Below are 14,515 nucleotides of genomic sequence, written 5' to 3'. Positions count from 1 at the left end.
GATTCCTTCCCCAGAGCAATGACATCAGGACATGCATGATGGACACCACCTGATGTCATCGTCTGCAGCTTCCAGCCCTGTGGCTCAGGAAGTGCAAAGCTAACGTTTGTGAAAGGGTCTTCAGAGAGGAGAGCAAGAGACATTTACCTCCTGAATGTGAGACATCCTTTGAGCATCCACACCTCAAGGTGAATAAAACCTTAAAATTCAACACACACGTGTTCCGGGTTCATTAACATACACAAAAACACTCACAGGAATTTTAGGTTCAGGTTCACACCAAGTTGATGAAAAATCTGGTTTTGGGGTGTTTCTCCAGCCATGAAGTGCTGACAGAAATAAAAACCAGGAGCCCTGGAAGAGTCCCTGACAGCACAGCCATAATGAGGAGCAGAGACCAGGCAATGTCCCCTCCCAGCCTGTGGGAATGAATTGCAGCATTTTCACACTCTGTAGATGAGCTTTTGTGGTTGGAAAAATTGGAAGAGATTTGGGAGATGGGTGTTCCTACACTTTGTTACAGGGGGAAGCTCAGTGCCCACTCAAAGATATTGCTTCATTTTTAAAAAAAATCCTTTGAAAAGATGTGTTCACTCATTATTCAGTCTAAAATACTTCTGAAAAGTATTTTCCCTGTGTTCACCCAGAGGTGGATATAGCATCCAGCCACAATCGAGGGCATCTTCCTCCAAAGATAATGGAACAAGTAGCCCAAAGGCTGTTATTCCCCTGCACTTCTTATCAGTGGTCCTGCAGCTGGTCTTGAGAAAAAAAAAAAACAGGAATAAAAAAAATTATTTTGCTCTGAGAATTTAAACCACTGAACATTCTTTGCAGCTTTATACTTAGTCTAGTACTTTCTATTTCTCTTAGTTTGATAAAACTTTGGTCTATAATTAAGCGCCCCACAGCATCACCCCTGTTTTCAGAGGTCTGGAATATATTGTCAGACGTCTTTTTGGGAAATTTTAAATTGCATTCCAGGCTTTTGTCAGAAGTTGTATGTCCTACACGGCTGAAAAGAGTTTCTTTTCAGTATTAAAAAAATAGTTTCTTAGAAAATAATAGTATCTATAATGCCATTTAATTTTCTTTCAGGAAGGGTCCTCCCCTTCAGTTTAGCTTTTGTTTAGCTTCTTTTAAGATTTTCACATTTGCAGACATACAGTTTTGAAAGGCTGGCTCATTATTTTATTTCCTCTCAATCATTTCATCAACTGATCATACAATGATATCTGAAGAAACTCAGATTCCAAGGGACAAATGAAAACAACCTCTGAAAAATATGAAACTGATAATCAAGAGCCAAATAAATCTTGAACCTACTTTTGAGCTCCAAAGAAAGCAGTGTCGTGCTTTTATATTTCCGTATTTTTGCTATAATAATGACAAGAAACTCTCTCAGCATTTTTGTAATTCCTCTAACATTTTGTGTCCATGGCTCATTTTCAGTAGTTCCACAGAATCCCAAACTAACTGAATCCTTTCAGTGGTATTTTAGTTAAAACATCAGGATCACATAGAGTGTTTTAGCTAATTTAGGCCATGTTCACAGTGCTTTTACTGAATCTCATTAAAAGTCACTGCAGGTGTATTAAAATGTTGCAATTTTATTTTTGTCTACATTTTTTCCTGTGAGTGATGTTTCAAGGGCATATCAGAAACACACCACATCAAGAAAGACTATTCAGCAAAACAAAGCTTTTCCAGTGCTGAGTAATTAAAGCTCTGCAGGCTTCCATGGCTCTGTACGGAGCTTAATCCTCACTGAAATTTAAAATTAAAGGAAAAAAAAAGCCATTTACCACCATTAAAGAAAGTCTTCATTAACTTCATATTCTTGACCCTACTGGCAAGAAGTCATTAGAAATCTGCATATGCAATGAAGAGGATATTTTTGTGGTCAGAGTTTGGCTACATATTTGAGGGGTGACCACAAACATTGGGATTAAATTTTCCTCTCTATTCTAACTTCTAGTTGTGAAAATAAGGATGATAATATCTTGCTAAGTTCCTGGAGCTACAGAATGCCAAAAGGTCTGAAAGCACTTCAAAATAAAATTAAAAAAACAACCATCAGGGCTTTAATATATTTATAGTACATCTAAAATTAGCTGCATATTTGCTAAAAGGAGTCTACACCTCAAGGAACTGAGCTCTAGTCTGAGATAAAGAAATGCTGAAGAATACAAACAGTTAATGATTATCCCAGGAAACTGCATGAGGTGAGGTGATTGCATTTATTATGAAGCATCTTTTATGTCTTCCTACAGATTTCTCTAGCTTTGGTGTTGGCAATTCCACAAAATGAAACCATAGGCTGAACAGAAGTCATTGGATAAAGTTAATATAGTTTAGTGTGTTGCAATATATGAAAACCCCCACAAATTTTCTTCCACGGTTTTTCATTTCTCCAAGTCTAAATTAAACTCCCAACATCATATGCTGCATAGAGCCTGGAGGTGCCACTAATATACCTGTTTCCACAAGAAGAAGCAATTGTTTCTTGAGAAAAGATTGTGAAGCCAACAGAAGGAGAGTGGGGATGAATTTGGTAAAGTTGTCCAAAGTGGAACTCAGCCCTTTTTGCATGATTATGCTGCTTTGCATTCTTATGACAGATAAAATGTTCATAATCCATGTATTTAACAAAAATATACAGCTACAGCAAAAGGAAAAGAAAATTCCATCCTTCTCACACATACAGAAGGTCTTAGCAAACCCCAAATCAAGCGCTGAACAAAATTTAATACCAATCTGCCTTTGGGGGTTTTGTCACTTGCTGTTGTTTCCACCACAGCAGTCAAAGCCACCCATTCTGTGAGAGCTCACAAACGAGTGACAGCGGAAACAAACACCCAAAAATCTGTGCAAATCACTGAAACCAGCCCTGCTGCTCCAGTGGTGAGTGCTGGCAGTGGAAAAGGCTGTGCAAACAAAATGTTAGAAGGTGTTCTGCTTTAATTCAGTCCAACAGAGAAGGGAAGAGTCACAGACAATAAAGGAATCCATGGATTAGTCTCACGCTTTGTCCATGCAATGCCTCTGCTCAGTTAAACTTGCCCTTCCTGACCTGCCTTCAAGATGTGTTATCATATTTTCTCTGAGTATGATTTTGGAAAAAAGAAAAAAAAAACCAAACAAGGCAAGCAATTCTTTTTTATTGATTTCTTCTACCAGGTTTCTTGATGCAGAAATACATTTTATGATCAAACTTCAGTCTTTACTTTTATGATGGTAAACAATATACAGAGCATTTTTTGCTATTCTTTTAAGGAAGAATTTGTGCACGTGTGTTGAAGGAGGTAGAAGAAATGGGTTGTTTCAAATCATTCAAAGTTCAGTTCTCTATATATTTCCTGTTCAGTTCCTTCAACCTACTTAAGAATAACCATCACTAGAGGTTAAGAGTCCACTATTGCCCAGAAGGGGAAAAAAAGTGGAAATCAACTTCTTCAAAACTTTCCTTCCTAATTGCCAATTAAATATTAATTAAGTCTTACTTAATACATAGATCTGCAATGCAGCTGAGTGCCACCAGAGCATGAGTCACAGCTCTCTGATGACTGGATAATGAAGTCACCACTATGTCAGCCTGAGCACACAGGCATGCAAAAGTTTACGAAATTAATTCATGGTGGAGTTTGAACATCTTGAAAAATTGCAAATAACCTTCCCATCCTGCCCTTTAGGATGTCTGCAGACATTCCTGTGTCTCTAATGCTAAACAAAGGCTTCCAAGAGAAGGTCATGGTGTTTCTCATCCTAGAAAAAAGGACAGGCTAAAGCCCCAAAAATGTGTAGCAGGTACAGACACAGTCACCTTGAACTAGAGACAGGTTTGATGGCTCCCAGAAGAATACTCAAGAGATTTATTTAAAGAAACAAAAAAGAGAAATCTGCTCTTCTTTAGGTGCTGATCACATGGATTATAAAGGAGTCAAATACAGTTGATCTCCACTAGACATATTTATAAAATAAAGCTAAAAGAGAGTGGTTCTACTGAAAGTCCATCTTTTATTTTGTCAGGGAATAGACAAGGAGGGAAGAAAGGATCATATGCAGCACCTGACTGCTACAGAATGTGGAATCACAGCACTCATCTATAATTTACAAGTTACTGCAACAGTTCATATACAGCTCCTTCACAGTTTTCAGCCCAGCAGCCAGAGGAACGCTGACAGAAGGCTTTCTGTCCTTCACAAAGTGATGATCATCATTAGCTATTTTTCTGGAAATCCTTAAAAGAAATACAAGGATAGAGAAATGTGCAACCCCACAGATTTTTGTGAGCAGGGCTGACTGAGAGAATGACTTCAACATCAGCTGATTCTTGGGCAGTTCTATGTGGTGGTGGTGAGGCAAGCAAAGAAGCAATTCAGATTAAAAAGGGAGGAATTACAGAACAAGAGATAAACCCAGATGTTTTTCTACACACAAACCCAACACAATTCATTAAATCATCATTTTACCTCAGCTGATTTGCTTTTTAAAGAGAATTCTGCAGATAATTTTAGAGGAAACATGAATTAAATAACTGTTTGTTCAAATGGTGGCTTCTTTCCTTGACAGCAGTTGTTGGGTGTGAGGAACCAGCAGAGCCCACCCTGCTCAGTGCTGGTTGCACACCTTGTCATTAGGAGCAGACATCAACACTGAGCAGTGTGCTCAATGCCTTCCCTCGAAATGGGAAAACATAGATTTTTCTCTAACAAATACCTTGGGAAAAGAAGCTCCATGTTGTCAAATATTGAGCAGCTTAATCAATATGCAGCACTAAAGAAAGCTGAAGCACTCTAAAATGCCATTACCTCAGCAGGTATGAAAAGCAAGAGTTCAACCTTACAGGTTTTTCAGGGGGGAAATGCAGCAGGTTTAATTTTTCTTTTCATGAAAAAGACTGTCACAATAATAACTGGCCTCAGCAGAAGCTCTTATGTGCAGAAGTGGGAAAATCATGAAGAATACATACTTAAATAGCTAAAATCTGTCTTGGAAAGTCCTCCCTCTCCTAGCTGAAAGAAAAACAATCTCTGTATTTCTGTATAGAAAAAAATAAGCCCCAACATTTCCATGGTGTAGGAATGTTTAGAAAAATTCTAAATATACTACAAATACTGAGAAAAAATTATTTGTTTATGATACCAAATACCGAGAAAAACATAATATTATTTGTTTATGATATTTTTCTAGCTTGAGATTTGCATTTAATGTCACCTAAACAATGCAGAAGGAAATGGAGATGTCAGTTTTCACTGTTTTCTAGTTTTAAATAGACATAGAATAATACAAACATGTTTTCTCCAGTTTCTCCACCACAAATGCAGTATATTTCCATTTCCTAGGCCAAACCCCAAGTATCTCTATGACAGATACTTTGCTGAATCTTCTGTTCAATGCTGCTTTTAGAATGTTTTTTATTTTGAAAATATCTATATGTGTATATATATGTCCACACTTTCTAGATCAAGGATATTTTTCTTAGTAAGTGAGCTCTTGCCAAGAAGCAGCAATCAAGCAATCAAGTAAATAGTAAGACAAAATCTTTGCCAAAATTCTCAGCTTCAGGACACACTAAGTACATAGGGGAGGTGCAGAGAAGGCTGAGATCATTTGCATCCTCCCAGTTATCAGAGAGATAAATTCACTGGAGCACAGGAACTCTAAAATCATATCCAATTATCATGAGGTTGCCAATAAAATTCAGAGTCCACCAGAGGCTGTTCCTTGGCAGGACTGAGCTCTGCCATTCCAGTGGTGCATTTGCAGATTATTGAAGGAGCATCTCTCCTGCCCTTGTGCAAGCCTGGATTCTGTTATTAAATGGCATCACAGCTTGGCTCTGGGTTGGATTTTGGGGTTTCTCCAAGCATGGGAAGAAGGCTTTGAAGTCTGCCTTGCTTCCTGTTGATCCCCAGGGTCAAGCACTGGTGAATGTTCTAGTCAGGGCTCAGGACTAAGAGCAGCACACTCCAGGTCAGGGAATTTCCCACAGGACTCTGCCTTTCGACAGAATTAACAGAATCCTGGAGAAACAGCAAATTATTCAACAGCAGCAATGCCTGCAAAGATAAGGTGAAGGGACAGGGATGTGCCTGACTTGCCCAAGGAGCTGCTAGCCAAACCTCTGCCACTGCACCTCCTTGGAAAGGGCAGCAGCTCTGCCAGCCACGGCACAGTGCTAAAACCAGCATCTCCCTAAACCAACACCTTCATCCTCCACAGAGCCAGCAGGGATGGCAACACCAACCCATGGTGCTGCAGCTCAGCTGACCAGGATCTGCTTTGTTCTGGGTGCCTCAGGTGCCATCCCAGCACCTGCAGAAGCCTCTGCCTGCTGCTGCCAGGGACTGAGAGCCTTTTGGCAACTGCTGCATGGGGGAGATTTTCAAAACCAATTGCAAGTTAGCCTGGAGGTCACTTGAGCTGCCCTCCAACCAAGTCATTTTTCTGGTGAAAATTAAGATCCAAATCGCTGGAGAATGCCAAATGGAAGGTGCAGCTCCCCACACATCATTTTTTAAAGGCAGAAAACAAGCCAAATGCAAACTGAGGTTAATGCAATAGCTACAAGAAGGAGAAATAAGATTAAATGTGATGTATGTGCCAAGAGGCCTTCTGCAGGCAAGGGAAAAAAGAGAATAAGGTTAACATCTTTGATTTTTCTCCTCCCCCTCCCCAAGAGCTGAGAGGAGTCTTCATAGCAGCAAGGTCAATTCTAATCTTATTTCCTTATTCCTCACAGTTATTTCAATACCTTCATTCCCATTTTTTTAACTTCACAGCAAAAATATTTTTTCCAGAAGCTTCTACAATCCAGGATCTGTTAGATATCATAGCAGTTCATTTTAAATAATTAACAAGCATGAGAAGTACAAAGAAACCTCTTTAAACAATAGCCACCTGCAACAAATACTGTAAGAAAATGCATCCTTTTCTTCTTCTGAATGATTGCTGCCTCTCATGAAAACATTAACATTTTGCACACACAGAAAAAAAATGATGCAATTAGCAAGAACTTTCTCTATTTCTGTTCTCATGATTGCTGATTACCAAAAATTATCAGGCAAATAATGGCTGCTTTCTCTTCTTATGATCAATTTGTTCACCCTCCATCTGATTTCTCTGGCAATGAACTGAAATGGAGCCTCTTGTGTCTGTGGCACTTTGCAAGAGGGAGAAAATGGGGGAGGGAGAGGGAGAGAAATTAAACAGCAATTATGTGTAAAGTGTCAGAAAGTATTTAAATTGTCTGTGCCAACTCAGAATGTTACTTCAAGCCCTGCAATTTTATTTTTTTTTTACATTTTTGTTAAAATTGTAGGTCCTAGAATCATCTGATTAATCCAGACTTCATTTATTAATTATAGCAATAAATAAAACCAGCTTCTCACGTAGCAAAAAGATTGAAAGCATGTTCTGGATATGAGTTTGAAATTACTAAAATGCTTAAAAGCTCCAAATAAAGTCATCTCCCCCCCCAAAAAAAAAAAAAATCCTGAAAGGGATACCTCAAATCCCATCATTTCAAAAGCACTCATGATTTTTGGGGTGACAACACTCATTTTCCAATAGTAGGGCAAGACTGTTACCATGGCAGCTGGCAAGAGATGGGGATTGCTTCCACTTGAATACCAAAGCACAGCCAAGTTTTCAGCAGTTGCAGAAAGAGCTATCTGGGAACAGTGTTGAAAAAAAAAAACCAACCTACAAAACCACCCAAAAACCTGTGCTGAGCTCTACCCTGCCAGAGTATTGCTATTACCATCCAACTCCCCACTTGAAATCTCTTTGGCACAGATCTTTGCAAGCTGCAGCCAATCTCTGCACTGCTGCAGAGACACCCCAGCATTTTTCACCAGGGGGAGGAAAGATTTCTCTTGCTGGGAGGATTTAATCCCCTGGAGTTGAGGGCAGAGCTGATCTCCTGCCTGGGAGGAAACCCTCAGCCCCTCCAGGGAGCTTTCCCTGAAGGCACAACTGCACTTCCCACATGCAGGACCAGGCAAAATGATTTGCTTTTCAAAATGGTGAAGAAAAAAAAAAAAATACTATTCTCAGCCTGAGACTTTGCATTTTAAGCTTTAGCCTGGAGCAAATTATTAAGGCAGAATTACTGTCTAAATCCCTGGAAATAGGGGTTTATAGTGAAAATACTGACAGATCCATAACTATAGCCATGCAAATACAGCAGATAAAAATATGTATAAATGATAATGTAATTTAATGGCTTAAAGAATTTTTTTCCTGGGGAGGAGGGGAATGTCTGCTTTATTTTGACAGTGTAAAATGTCAGAGCAGAATCCAAGGATGTAGCAGAGTCATACTCTATACTTCTTGGAGATTATTTGACAAGAACAATTTCAGTGTTCTATTTAACGCACTTACGCCAAATTTAAGTGATGAATTGATGCCTGAGAGACAGTGGGGCTGGAATTAGGAGAACAAATTTTCTTGTTATGGGAGCAGCTACAGGCCAGCTCAGTGCTGAAAGGCATACTGAAAGTTAGGCGAAGGAAATGTGAAAAGAGTATTCTGTCAGTGGAAGTGAAAGTGGAAAGCTATATATTTATTAAACCATAATGTCACCAGGTTAGACTTTGAAGTACCTGAGAGGCACTGACTCCTCAAAGTCTGTGGATACAAGGAGAGGATCAAAGTCTTTTTGGAAAAGTCGGTTTGCTAAGAAGAGCAAACATTACTGTACAACTCCAGATGTCACTTCCAGTCAAATCTAATATTATTTCATTGATCTCCTCTAATATGGAGTAAAATTGAGCAAACTGCTCTATAAAAATGAACCCTCATTTAATAACAGTGGAATGAAGCCTGGCATCATTCTAGAGGTCTCATTTTTGTCTCATTTTCCATGCTCAGTAAATGGTTGCAGCCACACTGAAATCTGCAGCTACTGGAGGTCTAATTCCACCAATGTCCTGGACACAGCAGTTCAGGGAGAGAAACACACCCCTAAAGAATATTGTACTGAATATTTTAAAAGCATAATAGCAGAGAAAAGCAGGGGTTGTAAAGTGCTGCCAGATAAAAGGAGTTATTACATGCAAATGTGAAGAGTAGCTTCTCTTAACTCTGGAGAAAAGTAAACACTCAACAATTCAACTATCATCCCCAGAAAATCCTCTTGTGGAGTCCATGGAGTCACCTGGATATGCCTGTGGACTTCATAAATCTTAAAACCCAGACTAATATTTAAATTATTTCTTGATTTCTCCCCACCCCCATGCCTCTCTCTCCTACTGGCTCTTCCCACTAACATTTAACTTCACCCACTGACATTACAGTCAATATTTATACTGTTTGGAAAGAAAAGAAAACATGTGTGGCAACTTAAAAACTCAAACCAGGAATTCTCCCAAATCATATAAATACTTAGGGACCTGAAATCAATAATTAAAGCAAGAAAAATCCCCCATTACTATTTTTTGTAATTCCTGTATTACTCTACTTTATCAAAAGCCACGCACTGAGTGATCAAATTAATCTGAGGCATTTAGAGCAGGGACCATGTGGCAGCTTACAAAGCATTGGTTGTTCACAATAATTTGGACATGGCAAGTAGCCAAAGGACTGCTCACAAACATATGGTTATTTATTTCCACTAAACAGGCACTAATACAGCCTGTTTGCTACATTACTTGATAAATATAACAAGCTTCAGAAGCAAAAAGGACCACAAGTGCACAAAGCAATTAATGAAAACAGCCCAAAACATCGTGTAGAATCATGAGCATCCTGAATCCCAGGGAGATTTGCTAAAATCTTTCTCACTATCACTCAACAGATCCCCAAAGACTGGCTCCAAACTAATGTACTGTAGCATGTTTGACTCCTTTGTTTAATCACATCTGAAATGGCACCTTCTGGAGTGACACATCAGCTGAAAGAGTTTAACTGTTGTGCTGAAAACAGCATTGATCCATGTTGGGCTTTCAGTGCTCTAAGAGATGTCTGCCTGTATAAAGAAAAGGTGAGGCAGTGAAGTCCATGTAAGAGGTGTGAACAACAGGGGAAATTGTGAGAGAGAAATTCACTTGAAAATGTATTTCATCTTTTCAGCTCTTTCCATGAATTTAGATTCTTTGCTCCTTGCCAAGTGCCAAAAAACAAATCCTTAGTTGCCCATGGAATGTCTGAAGCCAAACAAAATATTCCGTTTTGGATGAAAATTAGATCAGCAGAAAATATGAAACAGAAATCTGCATTTGGTTCTTCCCCAGGATCCAGATCTCTGTTCACAGAGCCCAAAGCAATCCAGCAACTGCTGCTTCCCAGAGCCAGCCAGAGCTCTGAGGTGGATCCATCGAGATCTTTTCCTTATTGTTGACAAACCAAAGCTTTCTTTATTTTCAGGATGCAAACAGGGATGATTACACTTCTGTAACAGACAGAACTAAAAAGCAAACCAGAAGAGCAATGAAAAAGGTTGTAAGTAGCAATTTCCCTCCCAGATGTGTTCTCATGGAGAATTTCTCACTTCAAGACCTGGTTCTTGGTCCCATGGAGTGTCTGGAACACTTCCATCAGCACAGACAGTGGTGCTGTAACTTCCCTTCCCTTCCTCCACCTCCATCACTGGAGCCACCCATCATCTACAACTCCAAAATTATCTGTTTCTTCCAAAATGCCCTGTTTGATCCAGACACAGCTTTCCCAAAGGAGAGTAACACAAGTGCTGAGGGTAAACCGAACAGATGCTTTTTGTCACATAATCAAAAAATTTTGAGGGCAAACCCCAAGAAATTCAACCTATTTTATGGCTCAGTTTTCCTAAGGCACCTCTGCAAACAAAGCTGGGAGGGCAGGAGCCCAGCCTGTGCTGGGAAGCTTCTGGAGCACCAGAGCAAGCTGTCATTTCTCTGAACGTACAAATCTTCGGTGAGAGGAGCAGTTGTTGAGTTATGATCTTAAATCAGAGCGATTCCCTCTGCTGGGATCTCACCAGGGATCATCCATAGCTCATCTGAAATCGCTGCTGCACAAATCATCCTCATCCCAAGATCTGTTGTATGCTGATGAGCAGCACTGCCCTCCCTGCTCTGCTGGGCAAGATGAAGTGACAGGATTTACAAGCAGAAAATGCAGCCAGGGGGGTTCAGATTCTGAGGCTCCCAGAAGGATGCAACAGCCACAGACTAAAGTTTGGATTTGGCACTCAGGGAGGATAAATGTTTAAGGATAAACAGAGGGAAGAGGTTACAGAATATTTTCTCTGTATCTAGGATAACTGTATGACCTACAGTGTCACAGCCATTTACTTCTTCAGTCTTTTACAATATACTAAAAACTGCCAAATAATAATGGCCAAACACTTTCTAATAGGAACAGATTTTTTTTCTGTTAGTAAACTAAAAAATAAATCATGATAAATTGGTAAGCAAAGTATTCTTTTACCCTCTTCTAATGGAAAATGACTGAATGGCATTTAAATAGAATTTTATGAAGTTTCCTGCTCTTGACTGAATGTATAGAAACAGAGCTTCCTCATAAATTGACCTATTTTGGGGGTTTAAGCTCCACCAAAAATTTTACTGGATAAGAGAGCTGACAAAACCTTATCCATGGTAGCAGAAATAATACTGCTAATTATACCAGAGAATAAGCTGTCATTTTAGAATTTGCATACACAGAAGGCTCATTAATAGCGATTTCTAACTTCCATTACCATCATTCCCTTAACAACTGAGATTTTTTTTGGAAATGAGGAAAGGAAGGCAGAAGAAGGGAGACACAGGATGTCACAGCCCTGAGCAAGGAACGAGACAACCTTGGCAGCAGCAGATAAATCTTCAGGAACAGGCAAGTTCCACACTGAGGATGTTATTACCCAGCTGTGGAAATACATGGGCACCATCTGGGAGGATTGGACAGTGGACATGTGCCAAACCTTCACAAAAGCTTGAAACATCCTGGAGAGGGAGAAGGAGGGGAAAAAAGAGAAATTTAGGATGTCAAAGTGCCAATAATGTTTGTAAACTACAGCCAGTGTAGCAGTCACAGGGCTGCAGAGAGGATTCAAGGCACAGCCAGAACTGTCAGTGACCTTCCTAAATTATTCACAATGTGTCATTTGTTTGCAGCCTAAACACTTCCTTGAAACTCACAATCAAGATTTGAATCCCACTTCTGGTTTTGGGTAAATAAAAACGATTTTTCCATGACCCATTGCACCTGATTTGCATCTTGCTATGGAACTTGCCTAATTAACCCATTGGGTATTTTCTTGTAAACCACTTTAAATCACTATTGACATTTGTTTCAGTACAGCCACACATGGGACCACCAATCAGACTCTTCTTCACTTGTAGAACATGCCAGATTTTAGCTCCAGTGGAAAAAAAACCCCAAATAACTCTGATTTCAGCAAAACATTTTTGATCCTTGGAAAGGAAGTACCTCAAGCCGACCTCTGAAAATCCCAACAATCCAATTTGTTATGTTAAATGGAGATGGGAAAGATCAAAAGAAATCAGGAGATGCAAAAGTAGAGATGTTCTGACCATGGTTAAATAGCTTTGGGTACACAGACCTGCACACCTAATAGGAAAAGCAAGTCAGCTCCAGGACAGGCTTAGCACAGCTCCTTTGGACAGAGCCTGGCACCAAAGCAAGCATGGCAGCACTACTGTGGAGAATTTTCTGGTTTTATATTCTCCCTTCCTTAAGCTCAGCTGGGTGTGAGTTACCTTGATGACCTTGGGAGGTGCTGGGTGGTGGGAAGCAGGCTGAGGCTGATGGAGCTGAGGGGACAGTTTGTGCTGCTGCTGAGTGCCACCCACCCTCCACCATGTCCCTGACCTCAGGCCTTGCTGAGAACCAAACCAGCAGGGACAGCTCATTGTGCAGCAGCACCCTGAGTCTAGTCTGGACTCTCAATAATCCCATTTCTTCAGCAGGCCAAATCATTTGTTTGTACCCAAAGAAATGTGTCTCAGCAGTGTTGCTGGTGTAGCACTGAGTTACAGCTGTTTTCCACTTTAACCAAAGGTTGTTTTCCTTCAGATCCTCAAGTCCTTTCATGCAGAACTTCTGAAGAAAAAGAGACTTTGCTAAGAAAAGCCTCAGTGGCTGATCTGATTCTGATGACAACCCACCCTAAATTCGAGGTTTCACTGTTTCCTGTCACATAGCACACAAGTACCACAGTGCCTCCCTCTCCTTGGCAGTGATGACCTCCAATTTCCCCCAATAAACGTTCCCAAAGCTTCAGCTCTTCAAAAATAATGAGTCTCCTTGCTCACCCCCATGTGTTTGCACTTCCTTTCCATTCAGCATTACTGGAATATGTGACTGGAAAATATTGAAAATAATTTAAAGACTTCTTTCCCCCTCTGAGATTTGTCAATTTATACCTTTTTTCACTAATTATCAACCATTAGCATGTTCATAAATATATTTTACTGAGATACACATCTGACTTTAAAAACAAGTGCTGCATCAAACACGTACAGCATTTTATCACACATCAAGTTATAATTTGTTACCATTTTATTCTTTTATGCTAACTCCAAAATTCAATCCAGGGTTTCTCTGCCTTAAAAGGCGCGATTAGTTTAAATTTCTGGAAATGGGCTTTTTTTCCATTATTCATATTTAAATTAAGTTCCCTCGAGATGGAAGAAAAGCAAGGAATTTTTATCAAGAGACTAATAATATAACCAGTGAAAAATCTGAGCATTTTTATATTGAATTTATAAATCATGCTAGCAGTAACCAAACTGTTTAAATAATATATAGAGTTTAACTATAACATACTTATTGGCATAAGTAATTTTAGTGCTTTTTAATGTAACAAATCACTCAGAAAATATTCTCAGTTAATCATTAGCATACTCAAGTCTAGAGAGAGGTATATGTATTGTTCCCTTTATAATTTGGTAGGAATGGCTGAGTCATAAAACCTCACACTGTGTGCCACTTGATTTACAATTTCCTGAAGATGTTTGGGTACCCTGACAGAGTATCAATTTATCTCTGTGCTGTGAGCCACACTCTGCAGCTAGAGTAGCATGTAATTAAACTCAGGAGCAGGGATTAATTAAAATATACATGTCTGAGAGTGCACAGACATGTATTTGTGTTTATTATAGAAACAGGAAAAAAACCCTCTGGCACAGATTTGTGGGGAATGAGCCTCTTCCTCACCATCACTGTTTGCTGCTGTATTTACCACAAAGCCAGAGCTCAGAAATGGTGATTACACAGAATTACTGGGGGCAAGAAGGTGTAATTTTGGGGTGTAAAACTTTGGGCTGTGGCTGAGTGATGCTGGACAGTTTTCAAGGTGTCATTCTGCAGGTGATTCAGCATGGCTCATCCTGACCACTGAGCCATCATTTGCCAGCCCTTCCTAGGGAGCAGAAGCTCTGAGATATTGAGGGGACTTGGAGCTTTTCTTTGCAGTGTCCCCTGTCCCCTCCTGCAAAGGAGCCACCCAGGGGTTACCCAGGGTCTGCTTCAGAGAGATTTCCTGAACAATTAGGTGGAATCCACTCAG

The sequence above is a fragment of the Lichenostomus cassidix genome, chromosome 20 (assembly GCF_008360975.1).
Source record: "Lichenostomus cassidix isolate B80296 chromosome 20, HeHo_3.0, whole genome shotgun sequence".
Classification (NCBI taxonomy): Eukaryota; Metazoa; Chordata; class Aves; order Passeriformes; family Meliphagidae; genus Lichenostomus; species Lichenostomus cassidix.
Note: the sequence above shows the minus strand (reverse complement) of the source record.